The sequence below is a fragment of the Stegostoma tigrinum genome, chromosome 1 (genome assembly GCF_030684315.1).
Source record: "Stegostoma tigrinum isolate sSteTig4 chromosome 1, sSteTig4.hap1, whole genome shotgun sequence".
NCBI lineage: Eukaryota > Metazoa > Chordata > Chondrichthyes > Orectolobiformes > Stegostomatidae > Stegostoma > Stegostoma tigrinum.
In genome coordinates this window covers 42,991,549-43,017,558 of record NC_081354.1, presented here as the reverse complement: position 1 = coordinate 43,017,558, position 26,010 = coordinate 42,991,549, and the positions used below count along the sequence as shown (strand labels likewise).

The window sequence follows — 26,010 nt, the reverse complement described above, 5'->3', positions numbered from 1 at the left end:
TGAAGGTGGTAACGCAGGTCGATAGAGTGGAGAAGAAGGCATATGGCATGCTTCCATTCATCGGATGGGGTATTGAGTACAAGAGTTGGCAGGTCATGTTGCAGTTGTACAGGGTTTTGACTTGACCACATTTGGAATGTTGCGTACAGTTCTGGTCGCCACATTACCAAAAGGATGTGGATGCTTTTGAGAGGGTGCAGAGGAGGTTCACCAGATTGTTGCCTGGTATGGAGGGCACTTGCCATGAAGAGAGGTTAAGTAGATTAGGATTATTTACATTAGAAAGACAGAGGTTGAGGGGAGGAACCTGATTGAAGTCTACTAAAATCATGAGATATATAGACAGGGTGGATAGCAAGAAGCTTTCTCCCCCCGCCCAGAGTGGGGGACTCAATTACTAGGGGTCACAATTTCAAGGAGAGAGGGGAAAAGTTTAAGGGAGATATGCGTGGTAAGTTCTTTACACAGAGGGTGGTGCGTGCTTGGAATTTGTTGCCAGCGGAGGTGGTAGAGGCAGGTACGATAGCATCATTTAAGATGTATCTAGACAGATACACGAATGGGCAAGGAGCAGAGGGTTACAGAGTCAGTTCCTGTGTGCTGTAATTTTCTTTGTTCTTAGATTGGCTGTTGTTGCCCTGTGACATTGCCATTGTCTCCTCCCCAGGTATGGTCAACCTTGGCTTGGAGACATGACATGATTGACATCACTTACATAATCTGAACTGGCTCAGAGTTGAGGATCATCCCCCTGTTGGTGAGATATGGCAAAAAAAAAGTTAGTTCATATGTCTCCTCCAGACCAGATCATCCTTCGTCTGCATCATATGGCAATAATCCTGTTCGATCCATCACCGCCCCAGTATCCAAATTTTCCACAGAGGCATGCTTCCAGGCCAACATTGTCTCTCATCCTTGGGATACTCTTGGCCTTGAGGTTCCAACCCTTCTGACTATATGTGCTTCTTCATTTTGGTCTACCACCATTCCCGTCTATTTTGGGTCTCAGCTGCCAACTGAACATTAAGGATGCTGGTGAGCATTGGTCCACCTGGTGTGGCATGTTCCTGTATGTGCTGAGGAACATATTGAGTACCCTCCCTTTGTGAAGTCTTTAGGGCGTACTTCAAGTTTGTATACATCTCTGTGGGCCATTTGTCACAGGAAGATAAGATCCAATTGCACATGTCTGACTCCGTGTGATTTTGCAGGCATTCTTCTAACTCATTCGCTACATACCAGGGAAATGAAGGGACTACGTTCACTCATGACTGGTTTGGTGTTTCTGAACTCTGCAAATATTTCATTGAGTTGATCCGTTCTTGCCTTCATTGATACTAATTTCATGACTGCTGTGGTGATTGAGCCCACTTCCACTGGTGTAAGAGGGAAAAAAAAGTTGTACCTTCCTTACAAATGACCAGGATTTGCATGATCCCACTTTTTCCTCAATCAGGAAGTCCACCAAATTGGCCACTGAAAAATATTTCTAATTCCTTTGTTTGCACCATGCCTTGATGCATATGTTCCAACATCTTTCCTCTTAATAGGGGAGGGATAACAACTGTCATTCCCCACATTAAACACTCATCTGATAAGGACAACTCCCACCTCCTGGAAAGGTAAGGATGTAATTCTGAATGGTTTCTATAACAAGTCCATCCTTCAGCTCAAGACTGGATTATTCCAGATAGCACTCTGTACCTTACTCATTGACACTGATACCTTGTCTTCTTGGAGAAGTAGATAAATGTTCAAGTTCCAGTTGGGAACATCCTTAATTTCTGGTAGCGGTAACATTAAAACATCTATATTGCCATGCTTCTCCAACTGTTGGTATCTGACTTCACATATGTAGGCTGACAAAGCCAATACCCATGCCTGCAGGCATGCTGCCACCATTGATGGTATTCCTGTATATGGGCAGAGAATGAAGGTTAGCGGCCTATGGTTTGTCATCAGCACAAAGTGCCTGCCAGAAAACAAATGGGTGAACTTCTTAATATTGGACATGATGCCCAACAGTTCCTTTTCCATTTGGGTATATTTCTCCTGTCTTTTTCAGTGACCTCAATGCAGCATCAACTCTATAAAAGGAAAGGCATCAAAGACCAAATGTATTGGGAACCTCGGGTTGAAAGGAGTTAACACTTCTGAACTTTATATGGCATGCTTCAGCCTATATATGTGAAGTCAGATACCAACAGTTGGAGAAGCATGGCTTCCTGGTAAGTCTCCTTACAATCCTGGGTCCATTTCCAGGATTGCGGTTCTCCTAGCAACCATGCAGAGGTTTTAGCACAGTTGCCAGATCAGACATAAAAACTTACCATTGTAATTAACATGTCCCAAGGATGACCTCAGTTGATATAAATTTGCTGGTCCAGGGTCCTTCACGTAGGCCTCCATCTTTTTAGGTGCCTTATGTAGTCCCTTCACTATCAATTAGGTATACTCTATGGAGTCTTTTAAAAGCTGGCATTTTTCTCTTTTAAACTTGTAGACCATACTTCTGTAACCTTTAGGGTTTCTAGGCTTTTCAAATGGTCCTCTTCAAAGGATCCAGTAACCAAAATACCATCCAGACAACACTGGATATCTGGCAATCTACTTAAAATTTGGTCCACGGCCCTCTGGAATACAGCTGGTGCAATGTGAAGCCAAAAGGAAGTTGCTTGTAGAAGCACACTACACTACGCGTCACTATCAGATGGGGAGTGCGACTCCTTTGAGACATCTGCAACGCATTTTAAGAATTTCTTTTCTCCAACCTGTGCACTGAAAAAGGTCCAGTGACTGGAAGTGGGTCTTGACCCACACAGAGGGCTAAGTTAACTATGACCTTAAAGTCACCAGAAATCTTCACTGTGTCATCGGGTTTTAAGATCAAAATGATTGAAGTGGTTACTGGTTTCAATACTCCCATGTTCACCAGCTGTTCCAGTACCGCCTCCACTTTAGTCCAGATGGCATACAGTCCTGCACACACTTTCAGGCTCCTTGGATGAGCCTCCCACTTAAACCAAAGTTGAATTTCTGCTCCTTTCATACCCCCGGGTTCTCTTGAAGATATCTTTATACCTGTCCAAAAACCTCTTGCAAACTTGTTTGAGTCCACCGGTTGATTAACCACACCCCTACTTAATGTTAATTCTGTAACCAGGAGCGTCTGAATAATACAGGATAGTCGTTTGTCACTAATATGCAGAGGTAGTACAGTACATTGGTCCCTTATCTGTAATTTTACCTATAAATAGCTTCCGCTGATACTAACTTCGCAGTCACCATGTCAGAACTGGCACACCAATATCCAATGTCTTCCCTTCGGAGTTTGGAGGAAACCAGAAAATGAGCTTCACCTTATACCGATAGGATGCTTAACCAATAATCTGCTGACTTTGGGCCATCTGCTTCTCTTGCAGAAGCAACTGGCTCCTGGTCTACTCCCTGGCTGGTATATACAAAACTTATGCCTTATCCTCTGTATTGTCTCCTTCAGACACCCTTTCCCCTCACTTGAGGTGTACCTGGCAATTTTAAGCAATATGGCCCACTTGCTTACATCTGCAGCACTTGGCTTCTTGTGGCCCTCTTGCCACATTGGCAGCATTCTATGGTTGGTACTGCACTCTGCTGAGTTTTGGCCACTTGTTGCTCAATTGTGCTGCTTCACAGGTGGCCAACTCCACTGAGGTAGCAATTTCAAAAGCTGTCTGAAATCCAGAGCTCTCCTTGTTAGTAGCTTCTATTGGGTGGCTGTGTTTTGGAAGCCACAAAACAAGCAGCAAGGCTTCTTGCAAATTCACAATGTTCTGCTAACCTCTAGAAGGTGGCCACAAATTTGATGATGACTCTCCTTCCTGCTGTACCCATTTATAAAAGTGGAAATGTTCCATGATCATCAACAGTTTTGGTGCAAAACACCTCCCCAACACTTCATCTAGCTCTTGGTATGTTTTCTCTGTGGGTTCTCTGGTTGTGCCAGATTCTTTAGAATCACAAAGGTCTTGCTCTGAAAGGTACCCGTGAAAACCAATACCATTGTGTCTTTAGATAATAAAATGTGAGGCTGGATGAACACAGCAGGCCAAGCAGCATCTCAGGAGCACAAAAGCTGACGTTTCGGGCCTAGACCCTTCATCAGAGCTCTCTGATGAAGGGTCTAGGCCCGAAACGTCAGCTTTTGTGCTCCTGAGATGCTGCTTGGCCTGCTGTGTTCATCCAGCCTCACATTTTATTATCTTGGAATCTCCAGCATCTGCAGTTCCCATTATCTCTGATACCATTGTGTCTTTAGTTACTTTGTTCACCTTTAAGTATGAAGTAAAATATTCGTACAGAATCCAACTTGGTCTCTTCATCAAAATGGTCCATCTCTCCAAATTGATCCACCATTTTGTTTACCCACCTCTCATATCTAGTAGCCATTCACAGCCTGAGGACCCTCAGTGAATGCTCTCCATTGTCACTAGTAACCTCCTTATGTTAGCTGACTTTTCTTCCGTGGCATCGACAGCAACCTGAGTCCCCTCACAACCGCTCTCCGTGATGATTTTGGGAAGCTCTTGGGTGAATACTCTCCTTTTCAGTCATTGGCTGCAGCTAGACTCCCCTCACAATTGCCTCTGTCTGCTCCCCAGTGTGGGCTACTTTCCCTGAGCCTAAGTCCCCTCACAACATCTTCCTCTGATGTTACCTCCTCAATTCTGTACCATTTTCAAAGTGTAAGTGACATCCTTCCTGACAAAAAAAGTTTGTGAGCTGAATCCCCCACTCTCGTTTAATATAACCCTAATAGAACATAAGTGTAAATGTGAAAGGGGAGTACTTTACTGTGCATCCTCTCAGCTCCACAGTCAGTTTTAGACTGCTCCCACCTCATTCTGCCTCCAGGTCACCTGACTTAGACCCTTTAAAAAGGGGCAATACACACCCAACTACATATACAATAGTTTATCTACTGTTTTTCCTGTTAATAACTTGAACACTTTGATTAGATCATCCCTTCACCTTCCCAATTTAGAGAAAACAGGTCTAATTTGTAAAATGTCTCCTCATAACACTTGAAGTCCCAGCATCATTCTTGTACACCTATGTTGTACTCCTTTAAAGGCCAGTATATTCTTCCTAAGTACTCCAAGTGGGGTCTAAATAGAGTTTTGTATAACTGCAGCATGAGGTATTCCAGTCCCCTAGATATAAAGGCTGGCATTCCATTAGCTTTCTTGGTTATTTTCTGCACCTGATCATGACATTTTAAAGATCTATGAAGCTGAATCCCCAAGTCTCTCTGGACATCCACTGTATTGAACTTTATATCTTCTACAAAGAAAGCTGATTGTAGTGATTGGAATGAGAGTCAGGTGGATCTCATTGACTATGAGATCCTTGATTCTGGTTAACCTGGACCAATCAGGGAACTCTGACTGACAGACTTAAACAGGAATGTCAGACTGTCAGACAGGCAGACAGACAAGGCATACTTCTCATTCTAAGGCCCAGCGCTGAGCTAGCTGGTCAGAGTTCATGTAATATGCATGTGTAAATAAAGGGTGAATTGTTGACAAGATAACATCTTCTGTGCAGTTATTTCATGGATCTGTCCTTTTTTGGCCCAAAATGGATAACCTCACTTGCTTAAATTGAAGGCCAATTGCCACAGTATCGCTCACTCATTGAAGTCTATCACTATCCCTTTGTAATTTTATGCTATCTACACTGTCTACTATGTCACCTAACTTTATATTATCAGACCATTTGGACATATCACTTTCTACGCCATTATCCAAGTTGTTAATAAAAATATAAGTAATTGAGGTTAGAACAGATCCTTGTGGGACACTATTGATCACGTCTGCCAATTTTAGTATGAACTCATCACTGGAATCAATGGGTATCAGGGAATAAAGTCACCAGTAGTTGGAGTCATAATTGACAAGTAGGAAAATGGCCTTGATTTTTGGAGGTCAATCATCTCAGCTCCAGGACATCTCTGCAGGAGTTCCCCAGGGTAGTGTGCCCAGCCCAACCAACTTTAGCTGCAATGACCTTCACTCCATCTTAAAGTCTGAAGTGGAGATGTTCGATGATTGCATAATGTTAAACACCATTCATGGCTCCTCAGATACTGAAGCAGTCTGTGTTCAAATACAACAAGATCCCGACAATGTCCAGGCTTGGGCTGACACGTGGCAAGTAAACATTCACGCCACACAAATACCAATGACTATGTGTACCAGTGAGGCTATGACCCTCACTAAGAAGAGACAATTTAACCACCACTGCTTGACATTCAATGGTGTTGCTATCACTGAAATACCCCACTAGCAACATCCTGGGGGTTATCATTGACCAGAAACTCAATTGGACTCACCACAGATACAGTGGTTACAACAGCAGGTCAGAAGCCTGGAACACTGCAGCAAGTAACTCATCTTCTGACTCCTCAAAGCCATCTATAAGGCATACGTCAGGTGTGTGATGGAATACCCCTCACTTGCCTGGAGGGTGCAGCCCCAACAACACTCAAGCAGCTTGATATCATCCAATCAAACAAGCTGCTTTGTCCTGATACTACATCCACAAGCATCCACACCCTCCACTACTTATGCGCCGTAGCAGCAGTTTGTACCATCTACAAGATACACTGCAGAAATTCACCAAAGACCCTCAGACAACACCTTCCAAACCCACACCATTTCCATTGAGAAGGAAAACAGCAGCAGACGTATGGGAACACCACCACCTCCAAGCTCCCCGCCAAGCCACTCACCATCCTAACTTGGAAATATATTGTCGTTCCTTCACTGTTGTTGAATCAAAATCCTGGAATTCCCTTCCTAATGGCACTATGGGACAACCTACAGCTGGTGGCCTGCAATGGTTCAGGAAGGCAGCTCACCACCACCTTCTCAAGGGCAACTAGGGATGGACAAGAAATGCTGGCCAGCTAGAGACACCCACATCCCACAAATGAATAGAAAGAACACTACTTTCTGTTACCAGCCACTCAACCAATTTCCCAGCATTATCAGTAATTTATCCTCAGTTTTGTGGGCTTTTACCTACACTAGCAGCCGCATATGTGGGACTTTATCAAATACCTTTTGGAAGTCGACATAAGCATCATCCATTGATATTCCCCTGTCCACTTTCAAAGAAGTTAATCAGACATGACCTAACAGTCATGAAAGCATGCTGACTAAGTGAAAATTTATAAGGTGATCAGTTATCCCATCCTTGATGATTGATTCCAACAATTTCCCCATCACAGAAATTCAGTTAACTGGTCTATAATTCTCTGGTTTTCCTCATTCATCCTTCTTAAAAAGTGGAGAGACGTGCAATTTTCCAACACAGAGTGATGACTCTTGTTTCGAGGGAATTTTGGAAGTTTATAGTTAGAGCATCGACAATGTGCTCTCCTACCTCCTTTAGCACCTTCAGGTGGAAACTGTCAGGTCTTGTGGATTTGTCACTCTTTAATTCCATTATTTCCTCAACACTTAGATTAATTTTACTTCGTCCCTGTTCGCAATTCACTATTAATTTTCTCGGGATGTCTGGCAGGCTATTTGCCTTTTGCACTGTAAACACGGAGGCAAATTAATTCTTCAACATATCTGCCGTTTCCCCATTGTTATTGAGAATATCCCCGCTCTCAGTCTTTAGTGGGATAACATTGCTCCTGATCATGCACTTTCCCTTTAAATAGCTATAAAATTTATTCTCACTGACATCAATACACCTTGCAAGTTTCCTTTCATAATCTATTTTAGCAGTTCTTATAAACGTCTTCGTAGCTCTTTGCTCAGCTTTGCATTTTATCCTATTTAACAGGTTTCCCTTTTTGTAAACCCTTTTAGAAGAAGGGTGTAGGCCTGAAATGTCAGCCTTCCTGCTCCTCCAATACTGCCTGGCCTGCTGTGTTCATCCAGCTCTACACCTGATTTTCTCAGATTTTCTAGCACCTGCAGTTCCTACTATCACAATCCACATCCAGCCATTTTGAGTGGACATCCACAATGACCAAGTACATTGAGCCCACAAAAGAACCTGCAATGTAGAAGTGTAACCAAATGCACGGTTTATCCAGCCATTCCCACAATGTAATTTTTGTCCTTTTGGCACCCTGTGCCCTGCCCCACCAACACGGCTATGTCTGCGTCCAGTCCTGGCCACTAGACATAATTTCTCACCAATATATTCACTTTAGAAACCCCTGGATGACCCTTAGGAGTTCAGGTAGTTATCTGGCAGCGTCCTTTGCTTGGGACAATCACTCTTGCTCCCCATAATCATATGTGTCCTCCACTGTGATCCGGTCTCTCCAGATCCAAAAACATTTCAATTCTGGTTATAATGGCCTGTTCGTTTCCCCTATCACCACCAACAATTTCAGTTTTGCCATCTTTCTGCATCCAAAGTCTGACTTTGTCAGCTGTGACTGGAAGTGTGTCTGGAAAATTTAAAACCATTATGGACTCTCCCAGTGGAAGTATGACCAGTGGTGTATCCGCCAGCAGGAGGCAGCTTAATGCATTCATATTTGCTACTTGGCCTCCTAGACTGTGCTCCAACTTATAATTATACGCACTTAGAATGAGATCCCACTGCTGAATTCAGTCTCAGCCACGGACGGCCCTACCTTGTCCTCTAAATGGACGTAGCAGGGGATTATTGTCTGTTATTATTACGAATTTACTTCAGTAAAAATATTGATGGAACTTTCTGACTCCAAATATGACTGCCAAACCTTCAGAATTCCCACAGTGTGCAAACAGGCCATTTGGCCCAACAATTCCATGCCGACCCTCCGAAAAGCCTCCCACCCAGACCCACCCCCCTACCCTATCCCTGTATTTCCCATTGCAAATGCACCTAACCAACACATCCTGAATAATTTAGCATGGCCAATCTGCCTAACTTGCACATCTTTGGGCTGTGGGAGGAAACTGGAGCACCCAGCAGAAACCTATGCAGACACAGGGAGAACTTGCAAACTCCACACAGTCACCCAAGGTTGGAAATCAAATCAGGGTCCTGGCACTGAGAGCAGAGTTAACCACGGAACAACCATACGGCCCCATATCCCATCTCTATCTGGGCATATTTGTGTTCTGCATTACCAAAGTCCTGGATACATACACTATTTGGCAATCCAACGAGCTAACACTACCCCAATACTGTACTGAGAGACATCTCATGTCAATACAACATCTCGCTTGGGATGACAGTGTGCCAAAACCTCAGAAGATGATGGCTGTTTCTTCATTTCCCTGAAAGCTATGGCTTAGCTATGTGACCATTTCTAAAAGTGACCCTTTTTATCAATTGATGCAGAGGTGCCAGGATTGAGCCATAATTATTAACAAACTTCCTGTAATAATTTACCAGCCTAAAGACAGACTTAAGCTCTGGTACAGACGTGGCACCTTTGAATGCCCTCCCTTCATCTTCCAACAGGTGTAACCTGATTGTCAACTCTGTAGCTCAAGGAGGTCACTTCGGGTGCCTGGAAAACATATTTTTCCCTTAAGGCTGGGAGAAATGTCTAAGGATTATGCCCAAGTCCTCAAAGTGCTCCTGTTGGTGTTGCCTGTTATTAGCAAATCATCTTGTAAAATGTTCTCCATCTTCTGCAAAAAATATTACACAGGTTGATCATACTGCAAATTGGCACAAACCTTTGAGCATTAATTGTAGCATACCTCTGGAATTCCTCATTTGCATGTACACATGGCTCACATCCAGCTTTGTGAAACAGCATGTCGGCACCACCACCATTGCTTAGAAATCCTCTATGCGAAGGATTGGATATTTATTCCGCTGCAAAAATTCATTTACCATTTGTTTAAAATCCCCACAAAGGTGAACGGACTCACTGGGCTTTTGCTGAGTCAAGTCCATACACCAGCAGCAACTACAATGGTTGCCGGCCTGAACCATGAAGAAAGTTTTAACTCTTTGGCCGACAGTTGGCTTTGTTTTGGAGTTTTGTTGTTGGTTGACCTAGAGACCCTCTATTCGGGGTATGTTCTAAGAGAGACTATGCAACTGCCTTCAACCAAGCTCAATCAGACTGGCACGAGTTTCCACTTGCCATATTTTTCAATGATAAATCCAGTTGTAGTGCCTGTTCTCCCCAGCAAAAAGTGTCTGTTCTCTTCTATGAAAAAAAACTTGTTTAAACATGAAGAAAACCAGTTATCTTTCCTATAGCAGTTGCTGTGAATTGTGACCTTTGAATTGATAAATTAAACATTTTCTATGTGAATCGGTCACTCTGTACCTCTTAAAAACCCAGGTAAACTTCCAAAGAAAGACTACTGGACACCAAGGGCCTGGCTAGCCAAAGAAGGATCAGCTTAACATCAAAACTGGAAAGCAAGCCTGCTGAATTGTCTTTACTGTTAATTAAAGCAAATAAGTCAAGCAAATTAAAGTATTGTGCATACCTTAAAAAAATGTTAACAATTGGTACAACTCCAGGAATAGCGGGTTCAAATTACCACGTGTTACGCCAGTGGATCATATCACACTGCCTTAGTGACTTGGGATTTACCGTCCACAATCACTTTCTGCATTTGCAAGCTGTGTTTGTGTAGGTCATCCTTGCTGTATTCCTTGGTCAAATTTTAAAACCTGCATCCTTCAGTTCTTGCCAATTGGAACAGATTTCCTTTGCCCACCTGTTGGTAAAAATGTACATCTCTATTAAATCATAGAATCCCTACAGTGTGGAAACAGGCCTTTTGGCCCAACAAGTCCACATTGATCCTTGGAACATCCCACCCAGACCCACCTAATCTACAGACCCCTGAACACAACAGGCAATTTAGCTTGGCCAATCCGCCCTAACCTGCACATTGTTAGACTTTGGGAGGAAACCAGAGACCTGGAGGAAACCCACACAGACAAAGGAAGAACATGCAAACTCCACACAGTCACCCAAGGGTGGAATTGAACCCAGGTCACCAGTGCTGCGAGGCAGCAGTGCTAACCACTGAGCTACAAGGCCACCCTTTTTTTTAAAGTAATGTTGCTTAACGTTAACTTCTATTCTATGATTCCATGATTCTAAATCCCTCACAACTCCCTTTGCTCCAAGGAGAATAATTTCTGAATTCCCATTCTAGTAAGTCCTCTCTGCACCCTCTCAAAAACCCTCATGTTCTACAAGTGTACAATGTAAATGTATTAAACTGATACTATGGATCAACCATTCCTGATAGGAATTATTAAATTAACAAAAATTAAAAGCTGACAGTTTCTGTAATGGATAGTCTAATGCCAGAATAATGTCCAGATAATTAGTGGAAATTTATTACACTGTTTTTTCTTCTTGCTTTTGCTTTTGGAAGTTATTCAAACTGATTGAAAAGTGCTCAGTCTTCATCTTGAGTCAGCTCTATATGATATTTAATATCACAAAATTTCAGATTTGATGAGATTGTAGGAGGACAAAATATCCCAACTGAACTAAAAATTGTCAAGGTTTTCACATCTATGAAAGCGCAATACACTAGATGTAAAGAAGAGGTGACATTTTAGGTCAGACAGTGCATGTTAACTGTATCTTTAAAAACTATGCTCTGGTTTGAAGTCAGAGTGGTTTTGTTTCTATAGCAGGAATTCCCAAAACACCACATTGACTGACTGCCTATAAACTGTCTGCCTTTTGAACAAAGTAAAAGTATCTGCAAAAGAAATTTGCCCCACAGATGTGTGTGTGTGTGTGTTTCAGTATTTCTTTCACATCAAAGTGAGCACTTTCACAACAAAGTGCATTTGTATGGAATTGGGCAGAAAGCCAGAAGGGCTGGCATTCTGTGAGCATAGCGAAGAATGAGAAATTGAGTGGAAGTGAAGGAAAATGCCATTTTTCCAAGAAGGAGGAATTCTGCCTTCAGCTTCATTCTTTGGCAAAGTGTAAAATGGAGCACAATGTCATCCACTCTAATTCTTCACAATATTGGATTTTCACATTGGCAGAAAATCCTTTCATATTTAATTTCCATAACATTTTCAGTCTTGTATTTAACACATTTTCCTAAGTGTTTAGAGATGATAAGAACTGCCAATCCTGGAGCCAGAGATAACACAGTGCGGACTTGGAGGAACACAGCAGGCCAGGCAGCATCAGAGGAGTGACTTTTTGCGTTGGGACCCTTCTTCAGAAATGGGGGAGGGGGAAGGGAGCTGAGAACAAATAGAGAGGAGGGATGGAGAAGATAGGTAGGATGATGACAGCTATTGCAGGTAAGCAGTGGTGGGGATTGGTCAGTGAGGTGGGAGAGAAGATGGACAGGCTGTGTCAGTTCAAGGAGGTGGGGATGAGAGGGAAGATTGGTCATGGGATGAGACTGGGGGCACAGACATTTTGAAACTGGTAAAGTCCACATTTAGGCCAATGAGCTATATGCTCCTGAGGCAGAATATGAGGTGCTGCTCTTCCAGTTTCTGAGTGCCGTCATTGTGACACTGAGGAAGCCCAGGATGGACATGCCGCTCAGGGAGTTGGAGGGGGAATTGAAATGGTTTGTGGCTGGAAGGTGTTGTTCTTTGTCGCGAACGTTGTGCAGGTGCTCCACAAAGTGATCTCTGAGCCTCAGTTTGGTCTCACTGAATTAGAGAAGGCCACATCAGGAGCAGCAGATACAATAGACCACGTTGATGCATGTGCAGATGAACCTCTGTCTGATATGAAAGGTTTGTTTGGTTCCTTGAATGGAGGTGAGGGGGAAGGTGTAGGGGTAGGTGGAGCACCTACTGATGTTGGAGGGTACGGTGCCAGGGGTGGTGGGTCTAGTGGCGAGTGTGGAGTAGACGAGGGAGTCATGGAGAGAGTGGTCCCTATGAAAGGCAGATAGGGGTGGGGAGGGAAATATATCTTTGGTTGTGGCGTCAGATTGCAGGTGGTGGAAGTGGTGGAGAATTATACGTTGGATACAGAGGTTAGATTAGATTAGATTAGATTCCCTACAGTGTGGATTACAGGCCCTTCCACACAACAGGTCCGCCGTTTGAAGCATCCCACCCAGACCCATTCCCCTATAAACCTCACACCCCTGAGCACTACGGGCAATTTAGCATGGCTGATCCACCTAACCTGCACATCTTTGGGCTGTGGGAGGAAACTGGAGCACCCGGAGGAAACCCACGCATACACGGGGAGAATGTGCAAATTTCACACAGACAGTCACCTGAGGCTGGAATCGAACCCAGGTCTCTGGCACTGTGAGGCTGCAGTGCTAACCACTGAGCCACTGTGACACCCCAAAGAGGGGTTAGAGTGGTGATATGTGAGGACAAGGGAGATTCTGTTTTTGTTTCTGTTGTGGGGATGAGATGTGAGGGCAGAGGTGTGGGAAATGCAAGAGATGCGGTCAAGAGCATTTTTGACCATCGAAGGGGGAAAGTTATGGTCCTTGAAGTAAGAGGTTGTCTTCCACCAACCTTGCTGCTCACGATCCCGGCAAAACCGACATCACTCCACTTACCAATGTTGCTGACCATGACACTAACTCCACCACCACACCCAGCTCTACCCACCCACTAGATCTACATCCAACCCCTGGCCCAAGCCCTGCCAGGTCTTGGCCATCCACCCAGAATTCCCCCTCACTGAGGACGAATAGTCTGTCCTCAGTAAAGGACTCATCTTCATTCCTTTTTGCCCACACATCATTGAATTCTGTTCATGTTTTAACATTGAACACATTTTTCACCACATCCGTGCCTATTTCTTTGACCGTGAGTTTAATCCCCCTCCAACACACTCCATCCTCCTGGACACTACACCAAGGCCTCCTACCCTCCCTCGACCTCTTCATCTCCAACTGTTGTTGTGACATCGATCACCTCAACCTCTCCACCCCTCTCACTCACTCCAACCTCTCCCCCACAGAACATGCAGCCCTCCATTCCCACCGGAGCCTCACTATCAAACTCGCAGATAAATGGCACAGTAATGGTATGATGCACTGACCTTTACATAGCTGAGGCCTGGCAGCAAGTCTCTGGCATCTCCTCCTACTGCCCCTTGATCACCCATGACCATCAAACCATTGTCTCTCAAAACAACTCATAACTTCATTATCTCAGGTGGCCTCCCAAGCACAGCCTCCAACCTCACTGTTCCCCAACCCCGCACCGTCCATTTCTATCTCCTTTCCAAAATCCACAAACCCGAATGTCCCGGCTGACTCGTTGTCTCTGCTTGCTCCTGTTCCACTGAACTTATGCCCGCTTACCTTGACTCTGTTTTCTCCTCCCTGGTCTGGGAACTCCCACCTACGTCCGGGACACCACTCATGCACTCCACCTCCTCCAAGACTTCCAATTCCCTGACCCCAACACCTCATCTTCACTATGGATATCCAATCCCCGTACACTTGCATTCCCCATGCAGATGGCTTAAAAGCCCTTCTTTCTCTCCTGCAGGCCCAACCAATCCCCCTCCACTGACACTCTCATCAGCTTAACCAAACTTGTTGTTACATTTAACAACTTCTCCTTCAATTCGTCCCACTTCCTACAAAGGGGGTGGTGATGGGAACCCGCATAGGCCCAAACTATCCTGCCTCTTCGTAGGATTCATGGAAAAGTCCCTTTTCTGCTGTTACATTGACACTATCTCCTACCTCTTCCACTGTTACATCAATGACTGTATTGGCTCTGCCTCATGCTCCCACGAGAAGCTTGATCAGTTCATCAACTTTACTAACACCTTTCACCCCAAACTCAAGTTCACTTGGACCACCTGTGATACATCTCTCTCCTTCCTGGACCTCTCTGTCTCCATCTCTGGCAACCGCCTCAGAATCGACATCTAGTTCAAGCCTTCCGACTCCATAGCTACTTAGATTACGGCTTCTCTCACTCACCTTCCTGCAAGAATGCAATTCCCTACTCCCAATTGCTCTCCCTCTGCTGTGTCTGCTCCCAAGATGGGGTGTTCCACTTCTGAACATCCCAGATATCCTCATATTTCAAGGACCACAAATTCCCCCCTTCGGTGATCAAAAATGCTCTTGACTGCATCTCTTGCATTTTCCACACCCCTGCCCTCACATCCCCTTCCCCCCCATCAACAAACCAGAATCCCCCTTATCCTCACATATCATCCCACCAAACTCCGTATCCAACATATCATTCACCACCACTTCCACCACCTGCAACCTGACCTGACAAACAAAGGTATATTTCCATCCCCGCCCCTTTTCTGCCTTTCATAGGGATCACCATCTCTGTGACTCCCTCATCTGCTCCACACCCCCCACTAGCCCCACCAACCCCTGCACCTTACCCTCCAACCATAGTAAGTACTACACCTGCCCCTACACCTCCCCCCTCACCTCCATTCAAGGCATCAAACAAACATTTCACATCAGAACTTTAGGTTCATCTGCACATCCGCCAATGTGGTCTATTGTGTCCGTTGCTCCCGATATGGCCTTCTCTACATCGGTGAGGCCAAGCAGAGGTTCGGAGACTGCTTTGTGCAGCATCTGTGCTCTGTTCGCGACAAACAACGACACCTTCTGGTCACGGGCCATTTCAACTCCCACTCCCACTCCCTGAATGACATGACTAGCCTGGGCCTCGTCCGATGTCACAATGACACCACTCAAAAACTGGAGGAGCAGCACCTCATATTCTTCCTTGGTAGCCTACAGCCCAATGGCCTAAATGTGGACTTTTTCAGTTTCAAACTCTCCGCACCCCCGGCCTCATCCCATGACAACTCTCCCTCTCATCCCAACCTCCTTGACCTGACATAACTTGTCCATATTCTCTCCCACCTATCACCCTCTCCTACCTCACTGACCAATCCCCACCACTGCTTACGTGCACACACCTATCACCAACCCACCTACCTTTCATAGCCCACCTCTCCTCTCTCTACTTATTTCCCAGTTTCCTTCCCCTCCCCAATTCCTGAAGAAGGGTCCTGACCTGAAGTGTCACTCCTCCAATGCTGCCTGGCCTGCTGTGTTCCTCCAGCTCCACACTATGGTATTCCTAAGTGTTTATTTGTTTTTTGTCTGCTGTCTTAATTGGAAGAGCAAAATAAAGTCTAAAAAGTGAGTCAGAAAGGAAGATGGCAGTATTCAGCTATTTGATCAGAGATGAAAACCTACAAAAATATCTTTATATAGAAAGTGGAGGATGACAGAAAGAAGGTTCAATCTAGGCATAGTAAGATGATAGATTGTTAACAGAGTAGTTACAGGTGAACTACTGTTGATGTACGGCATACCATGACAATGGATCTCCTGGCAAAAGTAGCATCAAGGCAGCTAGCATAGCGCCATTTCCAATGAAACCTCAACTCTTTCAGAATTATTTTGCAAAACCTTTGTCACATTTGATCAGGCTTTGATCTGTCTGATACCACACTGGTTGACTTCATAAAAACTGAAAGATCTGCAGATGTTGTAAATCAGAAACAAAAACAAAGTTGCTGGCAAAGCCCAACAGGTCTGGCAGCATTTGTGAAGAAAAGAATCAGAGTTAATGTTTCGGGTTCTGTGACCCTTCCTCAGATTTTATGTCAGCTCTTCTGCTTTGCTTCCTGATTGCCAATTTAAGACTTGTTCACAAACACTTCTCTGTTTTACTCGGCCATTGTTGGTTGCAGATTTTTTTTTACACCATCTCCACTGTTCCTCCACTATTCTACTCTATTCTACTGTCTCATTTTATCCCCAAGCTCAAACTCTAATCTGCTTCCCCCCTCTACCAGCCTCCAAAACACAGTAACCCTTCATGTCCAATTTTTTCCTGTCATCTCAGCCTGCTTGACTTAGGACTTTGTTTTGTCAACATACAATATACTACCCTTGGAGACTAATTAATTAGAAAAGGCAACACAGAGATTATTTTGGTTTAATGGATTGCTATTGAAAATCTTATTTTAAAAATTGAGCTTTTTCCAGAAAACCACTTTCCAATATTCCTAGAATTTCAGATCTCTCCCCATTTTCAAAATTCAACTGGAGACTGAGATTTTCAGATAACAAAGTTAACGTTTCGGATCTGGTGACCCTTTCTCAGAACTGTTCTGAGCAAGGATCACCGGACCCGAAACATTAACTCTGTTTTCTCCTCCACAGATGCTGCCAGACCTGCTGAGCTTTTCCAGTAACTTTGTTTTTGTCCCTGATTTACAACATCCACTGTTCTTTTGGTTTTTATTCCTTTCAGATATAACAGACCCTGGAAACCATTCCAAGTATCATTAAGCCCTCGAGCTGTTCCCTGTGCTGATATAATATTGGGCTGAAATTTCCCACTTTCCAGTGAAGTATTTGTTTGAGTGAGATTCATTGCTGGTAGTTTGGTAGTCTGCCATGTCCCATGTCATCTTTTCTCACTTCTTATTCACTCTGCAAAGGTAAGTCTCACCATTTTCTCTCTGCTACCTCCCAGTGACAAGGCCATGACTCACTCTTCCTCTGTCAATGCACACTCTTCTCACCTTATGGTTACGTAATACAACTTTCATTCATCCATGCAACAGGTTCCCTCAACTCGTCTCACACGCCTCATTCTCCAAAAATATTCATTCTTCCTCTCTTCTGCAATTCATACTCACTCACTGGGAACATCCTATCACTCCTCTTGCTCATGCACTACCACTGACATCTCTCCTATCCAGTTCCATCATTCTCATTCCTTCCTTTTGTCTCAAAGCAAACAAAAAGCTGGGCCATCTCCTGGGCTGATGTCTTCACACCCCCTAAATGATGTACCTGCAATCCTTCAACTTACTATGGCAGTAGTCCTTGACCCTGCTTAGGACTGGTCCGCTTTGATTTTTATACATGAAGCGTATGCATACATTTGGCACATAAACTGCTGACACATGCTGTAGGAGTAACATTGACATAGCCAAGTGCCATTCAGCGACTTATCAAATTTCTTGACGGCTCAACACTCTAAACAATGACAATTTTCCACCTCTCCCTATATACTAAAAATAGCAATGCTTGCCATAGAGGTAGGCAGTCTCCAAGTAAGCATGAAGTGAGTGCTAAGAAAGTACGTTATGATGCACCCTGTGTGCATTATATATGTATTGTATGTCCATGCATGCAAAGCGACCTAAGAGAATCATAAAAGTGCTAAGTATCACTGATTTTCAGAGTAACTTCCTGGAAGGTTGAAGTGGACGTGAGTTGGTCTGAAAGTAGTCATGACAATTTTTTGCAGCTTCCGGTTGGACAATGCCCACTTACATGGACAAAGGGTAGAAAAGAATGGTGTCTGTTATGTAAACAGGGACATTGTGGTGAAAACAATCATCTGAAAGCTCAAAACAGCAAGTGCAAGTTGCTGCTACCAGTTACTCATGCTGAATTTCATGCTGTGACCTGGTGCAGTCCAGTTTCTCAGGGAAGGAGGAGACAATTAGGAGCGACATAGAAATTAGTTAACAATGAAATGCAAATGCCTAGAAGTAAGTGAGGCACTAAATTCTGATTTTCCCATTTTTGCTGTATTTTCACCAACTTTCAACACTGCTCGTACCTTTCAAAACAGCTAGGATTTCTGCCTGCTGGCCCTAGTAACACACTTGGCACAACAACCCAGTTCTTTTAAAATGCCTGACCACCATATGATGATCCATTCAGTTCTAAGGTGTATTTTTTATTTTATTTATGCATGGGATGTGCCTCTGGTGAGGTCAGCATTTATTACCTATCTCTAATTGCCTTGGAGAATGCAGTAGTCAGCTGCCCTCTTGAGCCACTGCCTCCTTAGAACTACTTTTAGGAAAGGAATTCTATCATTTTTACCCAGCAATACTGAAGGAACGGTGATACATTTCCAAATCAAGATAATGTGTTACTTGAGGGGAGTGCCATGCATCTGCTGGCCTTGTCCTTACAGGTGGTGGAGGTTGTGGGTTTGGAAGGTGCTATCAGAGAAGCCATGGTAAGTTACTACAGTGGGACTTGTAGGTATACATACAATGACACTATTCACCACAACGGTATAAATTCCAAGCGAAGTAGAAGAACATTGCTTCGTCGGACACTCCACTGATGATGTCACCTAGCATGGTGACTAAAACATCTGAACGAGAAGAAGCCAGCATGCGAGCAAGTTAACAATCTCACCCATAATCCAAGCTACAGATCTTTGCCAAAACTTTGAGGTGTACACACTATTGAAGAAATGAATGTCAAAGGTGGTGATTTGGCTGCTTTTTACTGAATGATGTTAAGCATGTATTTGGAACTGCACCTAAAACCAGTCCAACCTGTCTCTGCCTCCCTAACCGGTTCTTCCTCTCACCCATCCCTTCCTCCCACCCCAAGCCGCACCCCCCGCTACCTACTAACCTCATCCCACCTCCTTGACCTGTCCGTCTTCCCTGGACTGACCTATCCCCTCCCTACCTCCCCACCTACACTCTCTCCACCTATCTTCTTTACTCTCCATCTTCGGTCCGCCTCCCCCTCTCTCCCTATTTATTCCAGTTCCCTCCCCCCATCCCCCTCTCTGATGAAGGGTCTAGGCCCGAAACGTCAGCTTTTGTGCTCCTGAGATGCTGCTTGGCCTGCTGTGCTCATCCAGCCTCACATTTTATTATCTTGGAATCTCCAGCATCTGCAGTTCCCATTATCTCCGTAGCTTCTGAACTGCTTTTGTAGCGATAGTCTTCATATGACTGATCCAGTTAAATTTCTGGTCACCAGCAACTCCCAGGATGTTTGTTGCAGGGGATTCAAGCATGGAGATACAATGTACACCAAGGAGCAATGATTAGGTTCTCTTTGGTTGGAGATGGTCACTGCCTCACACTTTTATAATGTGTGAATGTTACTTGCCACTTATAAGCCCAAGCTTTGGTGTTGTCCATATTCTACTGCATATGGACAGTAACTGCTTCAGTATCTGAGGTGTCATGAATGGTGCTCAACATTGTACAATAATCAACCAACATCTCCACTTTTTTATACAATGGAAAGAATGTCATTACTGAGGCAACTGAAGATGTTTGGGCCCAGCACAGTACTCTGAACACCTGAAGTGGCGTCCTGGGACTGAAACAATTGATCTCCAACAAGCACAATCATCTTCTTTTGTGATTTCAACCAGCAGAGAATTTTATCCCTGATTCCCAGTAACTTCATTTTTGCTAGGACTCCAGATTCTTTCATTCAAGAAGCCCAACAAGTCAACGCTCCAATGTGCATCCTACCCAGACCCAGAACCAGATCCAGATCAAAATCCATCCCTACCTTATCCCTGTAATCCTGCACTTCCCATGGCCTATGCACCAAACCTACACAACCGAACACTGCAGGTAATTTAGCACGACCAATCCGTCTAACTTGCACAACTTTGGACTGTGGGAGGAAACCAGAACACCTGGTAGAAACACATGCAGACACGCGGAGAGCATGCAATGTCCACACAGACAGGTGCCCGAGGCTGGAATCAAACTTGGGACCCTTGCATTTTGAGGCAGCAGTGCTAACAACTGAGCCACCATGCCACCCGACTTGTTCACTGTTGCCTTGATATCAAGAGTAGTCACTCTCATATCACTGATGGAGTTATGTATTTGCCTGTGTTTGGTTGGAATGACATCAAGAACTAAGTGGTTTCAGCAAAGCCAAATAAACAGTTTGTTCCTTTATCTGGCCACTTGATAGTACTGCTAGTAATCCCTTCCAACACACTACTGATAGAGAATAGAGTGATAGGGTAGTAATTGGCCAGTTTGGATTTGTCCTGGTTTCTAAGCAGAGGACATACCTCAGCAAAATTTTCCACACTGTCAGGTAGCTGCCAGTGTTGTAGCTGTACTGGAATAAATTGACTAGGCATACAGCTAACCCTAGAGTACCAGTCTTCAGTACTATTGCTGGAATGTTGTCAGAGTCATATGCCATATCTAGTCCCTTCATCCACTTCCTGAGGTCATATGGAGTGAGATGAATTGGCTGAAGACTGGAATCTGGGATGCTGTCGACCTCAGGATGAGGCTGAGACAAAACATCCACTCAATACTTCTGACTGAAGGTGAATGAAATTATTTTAGCCTTTCATTTGCACTGATGTATTGGGCAACTCAAAAGTTGATGATTGAGGTACTGTGGAGCCTTCAGCTCTCCGGAACAAGACTTTTTGCCATTGATATTTCCAATGCCTAGGTCATTGGCAGACAATGAGTTTTATATTATTCATTGAAGGGTGGAACAGCCTGGAGTTAGGTTTTCTGCAACATGTGGAGACAGAGTCAAGCCAATGTCAAAACATCCAGATGAAAGGATTAGTCTCCATTCCCCAAAACAGCCAGTTCTTCAGTTGAGTATAAAGCCTCTCTCACGCTAAATCCCTTCAACACCTAAAAACCTTTACCTTCCTATACACTCTCTCCTTATAGTCAGCATCCACTTTATAAACAGACCTGACAAGCCACACATCTGCACTCATTGAAAACTCATACTTGACAAAAAATGTACAAGCAAAACTGCAGAGGTTTTGCACAACCAAACAACTTGTCAGCAAAGATTATGGAAGTAATTTTTTTTGTTTCTGTGGAAAAGTGAATTGAATTATCTTGGCTCAGTACAGAGGGGATATATATTATCTTCCTCAGAAGCTCATAAATCTGTCAAATTAACCAAACAAACCTGAACAGGCTCTTGGATGCAGTCGCCTTGACAATAATTCCAGACGTTTTGAGACTCATGCTTATAGTGATACCACTAATACTTTAATTGTAGCATGAGGAGTTCTTGATCCATCCCCTTTCTTGTTTGGCTGAAAATGGCTGACTTGGACTCAGATGTGGGATGCACATACCCACCACTTTGCGGTAAACGTATTTTTATTAAATTCTCAACTCCCATGCAATCCTGAAATTCTAGCCAACTACATTTAAATGCAGCATCAGTAGCATTTGTAGATAGTGCTACGACATTATTTGAAGATAATTTGAAACTGAATACAAGAAAACAGGATGCAATTCAAATACATAAGAGCACAAAGAGCTTTTCTTTTGTCAAAAAATGTCAAAAAACCTATCTGGTGTGACTTACAACTAAAAAATGTTAAAATTAATTACTTAAAAAATGTAAATATTGGACATCTGAAAATATTACCTGTAAATTTGAAATAAGGGATGCACAATGTAATAATGGACAAGGAGACAATTTTCTGTCCATTTAAATTCGTAGGCTGGAAATCTACCAGGCTTCCTTAACAGAGCCTTCTCCATTAAATTTCCCCTATGTGCTAAGCCTAAATAATCCATTATATTTTTCCTCAGTAACAAGGATTTCAGCTCTATAACTTTTCGTGTATGTGTATTTGTTTTACTCCACATCTCTATGGGACACCAAAGTACATGCGAAAACATGTCATATGATAACCAGATAAATCATTTTAAGCACAATCATGAAACACAAAGAGGAAGAGAAAAATATTTTTCAACATTTAATGCCTGAAAATATTTAATAGAAGGTCCAAGTTGAAGGGGTTCATTCCATGATTTTTTTTTGCATTGCTGAGCACGATTGGTGTTTGCAAAGACACCTTTATAATATATATTGTTGTTGATTTTAGATACTGTAGTTATAGAACATAGAATATAGAACATTACAGCACAGTACAGGCCCTTCGGCCCTCGATGTTGTGCTGACCTGTCATACCTATCTCAAGCCCATCTAACCTACACTATTCCATGTACGTCCATATGCTTGTCCAATGACGACTTAAATGTACCTAAAGTTGGCGAATCTACTACCGTTGCAGGCAAAGCGTTCCATTCTCTTACTACTCTGAGTAAAGAAACTACCTCTGACATCTGTCCTATATCTTTCACCCCTCAATTTAAAGCTATGCCCCCTCGTGCTCGCCGTCACCATCCTAGGAAAAAGGCTCTCCCTATCCATCCTATCTAACCCTCTGATTATTTTATAAGTTTCAATTAAGTCACCTCTCAACCTTCTTCTCTCTAATGAAAACAGCCTCAAGTCCCTCAGCCTTTCCTCGTAAGACCTTCCCTCCATACCAGGCAACATCCTAGTAAACATTAAGATTGACAAGTCGCCAGGCCCGGATCAGATTTGTCCTCGGCTGCTTTGGGAAGCGAGAAATGCAATTGCTTCGCCACTTGCGAAGATCTTTGCATCCTCGCTCTCCACTGGAGTCGTACCTGAGGACTGGAGAGAGGCAAATGTAATTCCTCTCTTCAAGAAAGGAAATAGGGAAATCCCCGGCAATTATAGACCGGTAAGTCTCACGCCTGTCGTCTGCAAGGTGTTAGAAAGGATTCTGAGGGATAAGATTTATGACCATCTGGAAGAGCATGGCTTGATCAAATACAGTCAACACGGCTTTGTGAGGGGTAGGTCATGCCTTACAAACCTTATTGAGTTTTTTGAGGATGTGACTAGAAAAGTTGATGAGGGTCGAGCTGTGGATGTGGTGTATATGGACTTCAGTAAGGCATTTGATAAGGTTCCCCATGGTAGGCTCATTCAGAAGGTCAGGAGGAATGGGATACAGGGGAACTTAGCTGCTTGGATACAGAATTGGCTGGCCAACAGAAGACAGCGAGTGGTAGTAGAAGGAAAATATTCTGCCTGGAAGTCAGTGGTGAGTGGAGTTCCACAGGGCTCTGTCCTTGGGCCTCTACTGTTTGTAATTTTTATTAATGACTTGGACGAGGGGATTGAAGGATGGGTCAGCAAGTTTGCAGACGACACAAAGGTCGGAGGTGTCATTGACAGTGTAGAGGGCTGTTGTAGGCTGCAGCGGGACATTGACAGGATGCAGAGATGGGCTGAGAGGTGGCAGATGGAGTTCAACCTGGATAAATGCGAGGTGATGCATTTTGGAAGGTCGAATTTGAAAGCTGAGTACAGGATTAAGGATAGGATTCTTGGCAGCGTGGAGGAACAGAGGGATCTTGGTGTGCAGATACATAGATCCCTTAAAATGGCCACCCAAGTGGACAGGGTTGTTAAGAAAGCATATGGTGTTTTGGCTCTCATTAACAGGGGGATTGAGTTTAAGAGTCGTGACATCTTGTTGCAGCTCTATAAAACTTTGGTTAGACCGCACTTGGAATACTGCATCCAGTTCTGGGCGCCCTATTATAGGAAAGATGTGGATGCTTTGGAGAGGGTTCAGAGGAGGTTTACCAGGATGCTGCCTGGACTGGAGGGCTTATCTTATGAAGAGAGGTTGACTGAGCTCGGTCTCTTTTCATTGGAGAAAAGGAGGGGGAGAGGGGACCTAATTGAGGTATACAAGATAATGAGAGGCATAGATAGAGTTGATAGCCAGAGACTATTTCCCAGGGCAGAAATGGCTAGCACGAGGGGTCATAGTTTTAAGCTGTTTGGAGGAAAGCATAGAGGGGATGTCAGAGGCAGGTTCTTTACGCAGAGAGTTGTGAGAGCATGGAATGCGTTGCCAGCAGCAGTTGTGGAAGCAAGGTCATTGGGGTCATTTAAGAGACTGCTGGACATGTATATGGTCACAGAAATTTGAGGGTGCATACATGAGGATCAATGGTCGGCACAACATTGTGGGCTGAAGGGCCTGTTCTGTGCTGTACTGTTCTATGTTCTATGTTCTATGTTCTAAATTGTTATTGTTATTGTTTGTTAGTCTGGACAATGGCCAATGATAACTTCTCCAAGGTGTATGCCACTGGAGATTCATCAGTAATCAAAACCTCTATGGCTCATCTATTGTATAGGAGAAAAGAAGTATATTTTAAATCAGAGGTAGAAGAAACTGCAGATGTTGGGGAATCTGAGATAACAAGGTAGGGAGCTGAATGAACACAGCAGGCCAAGCAGCATCAGAGGAGCAGGAAAGCTCCTGCTCCTCTGATGCTGCTTGGCCTGCTGTGTTCATCCAGCTCTACATCTTGTTATCTCTTATATTTTGAATCATGTGACCACATGGGAAATGGAATCCTTCTGGGAGGGCAGGAGAACATCAGATAGATAAATGATTTGTATCACAAGCTAAACCTAGGTGTGGTGGGAACTTTAATGTCTCTCTGAAGTACCAAAATGATCAAACTTTAGTTTAATGCTTCATTTAAGAATGGCACCAATGAGAAACATTTCATTAATCAGTAAGTCAGAGGATTTCAAGGGAGAAGGATCTCTCAAAGGATGGACCACATGATTAGATTCCTGTATGGAAGTGGAATTTACAAACACCAAAAGCATTGATCTCAAAAATTCTGTATTGTACATAAATAGCAACACAAATTCAACTAAATCATTTCCTGGTCCATCAGTGTATTCTCGATTGTCAGTAAAATGATGAAAGGTCTCAAGTAGCATCACTTAGCAAAAAATAAGAACAGAATGCTAGGGAAACTCAGCAGGTCTGGCAGTATCTGTGGAGCAGACTTCATGTTTAAAGTCCAGAGACCTCTTGCCAGAACAAACATAGACACAAATAAATTGGAGCAAGAGTAGGCCATTTGACTCTCAATATGATCATGGTTGATCATTTGAGTTCAAAACCATAATCCCACCATTCCCCCATATCCCTTTGACCATAAGAGCTAGAACTAATTTCTTTTTGAAAACACAACGTTTTAGCTCCAACCTTCTGTCACAATGATATTATTGAGGCTCATGACTCTCCGGGTCAAGAGATCTCTCTTCATCTCAGCCCTAAAAGATGTATCTTTATCCTTAAACTATGACCCCTGGTTCTGAGCCCCCCTACCACCTTCCTGTTGTACCCTACTAGTTACTGCCTGCCATTCAGAAATACAGAGGTTGGCAGGGGCATGGGAACATATGCAAGGAGTCAGATGAAGGGCAGTCGGGCACAAGAACAGATGACAGAAAGGGAAATAAGAGAAATGATAGGCAGAGGAATCAAAGGCCAGAATCAAGGCCACAGTGAAAAGAAAAGTGGGAATAGGGCAAGGATCTTTAAAAAGCCAAGCCTTAAAGCTTTGAGCATGAACACATGGATATTTTGAAATAAATTTGATGA

At 43.7% G+C, this 26,010-nt stretch overlaps 1 protein-coding gene across 8 annotated transcripts in view; it reads right to left on the bottom strand.

The window, feature by feature from the left end:
- Positions 1-26,010, bottom strand: part of fstl5 (follistatin-like 5) — a 568,620-nt gene that overhangs the window by 395,545 nt on the left and 147,065 nt on the right. For 2 of the 8 annotated variants that reach the window (XM_059645030.1, XM_059645032.1), the window contains exon 2: positions 10,458-10,691. The exons of the other annotated variants lie outside the window; for them this stretch is intronic. The gene's annotated coding sequence lies outside the window, so the exon portion shown is untranslated. The remainder of the gene's footprint in view (positions 1-10,457; positions 10,692-26,010) is intronic. 8 annotated transcript variants of the gene reach the window in all.